This window comes from Anopheles moucheti, unplaced genomic scaffold (genome assembly GCF_943734755.1).
Source record: "Anopheles moucheti unplaced genomic scaffold, idAnoMoucSN_F20_07 U3, whole genome shotgun sequence".
Taxonomy (NCBI): domain Eukaryota; kingdom Metazoa; phylum Arthropoda; class Insecta; order Diptera; family Culicidae; genus Anopheles; species Anopheles moucheti.
The window spans coordinates 288,109-289,901 of record NW_026453636.1 but is presented as its reverse complement, the minus strand read 5'-3'; positions in this window follow the sequence as shown (position 1 = coordinate 289,901).

Genomic DNA, 1,793 nt, shown 5'->3' with positions numbered 1-1,793 from the left:
AATGAGTTTTCATGCAAAAACTGTCTATTTCAACTTAATTCGTCCATCCGATTCGAACTTTGTACTTTGCTATAAAATTCCACCAGGAATGAGTTTTCATACAAAAACTGTCTATTTCAACTAAATTGATCCATCCAAAACGAACTTTGTACTTTGCTATGAAGTTCTAACAGGAATGAGTTTTTATGCAAACACTGTCTATTTCAACTAAATTGATCCATCCGATACGAACTTTGTACTTTGCTATGAAGTTCTACCAGGAATGAGTTTTCATGCAAAAACTGTCTATTTCAACTAAATTGATCCATCCGATTCGAACTTTGTACTTTGCTATGAAGTTCTACCAGGAATGAGTTTTCATGCAAAAACTGTCTATTTCAACTAAATTGATCCATCCAAAACGAACTTTGTACTTTGCTATGAAGTTCTACCAGGAATGAGTTTTCATGCAAAAACTGTCTATTTCAACTAAATTGATCCATCCAAAACGAACTTTGTACTTTGCTATGAAGTTCTACCAGGAATGAGTTTTCATGCAAAAACTGTCTATTTCAACTAAATTGATCCATCCGATTCGATCTTTGTACTTTGCTATGAAGTTCTACCAGGAATGAGTTTTCATGCAAAAACTGTCTCTTTCAACTAAATTGATCCATCCGATACGAACTTTGTACTTTGCTATGAAGTTCTACCAGGAATGAGTTTTCATGCAAAAACTGTCTATTTCAACTAAATTGATCCATCCAAAACGAACTTTGTACTTTGCTATGAAGTTCTAACAGGAATGAGTTTTTATGCAAAAACTGTCTATTTCAACTAAATTGATCCATCCGATACGAACTTTGTACTTTGCTATGAAGTTCTACCAGGAATGAGTTTTCATGCAAAAACTGTCTTTTTCAACTAAATTGATCCATCCAAAACGAACTTTGTACTTTGCTATGAAGTTTCACCAGGATCATTCCTGGTTTTCATGCAAAAACTGTCTATTTCAACTAAATTGATCCATCCGATACGAACTTTGTACTTTGCTATGAAGTTCTACCAGGAATGAGTTTTCATGCAAAAACTGTCTATTTCAACTAAATTGATCCATCCGATACGAACTTTGTACTTTGCTATGAAGTTCTACCAGGAATGAGTTTTCATGCAAAAACTGTCTATTTCAACTAAATTGATCCATCCAAAACGAACTTTGTACTTTGCTATGAAGTTCTACCAGGAATGAGTTTTCATGCAAAAACTGTCTATTTCAACTAAATTGATCCATCCGATACGAACTTTGTACTTTGCTATGAAGTTCTACCAGGAATGAGTTTTCATGCAAAAACTGTCTATTTCAACTAAATTGATCCATCCAAAACGAACTTTGTACTTTGCTATGAAGTTCTACCAGGAATGAGTTTTCATGCAAAAACTGTCTATTTCAACTAAATGGATCCATCCAAAACGAACTTTGTACTTTGCTATGAAGTTCTACCAGGAATGAGTTTTCATGCAAAAACTGTCTATTTCAACTAAATTGATCCATCCGATACGAACTTTGTACTTTACTATGAAGTTCTACCAGGAATGAGTTTTCATGCAAAAACTGTCTATTTCAACTAAATTGATCCATCCAAAACGAACTTTGTACTTTGCTATGAAGTTCTACCAGGAATGAGTTTTTATGCAAAAACTGTCTATTTTAACTAAATTGATCCATCCAAAACGAACTTTGTACTTTGCTATGAAGTTCCACCAGGAATGAGTTTTCATGCAAAAACTGTCTATTTCAACTAAATTGATCCATC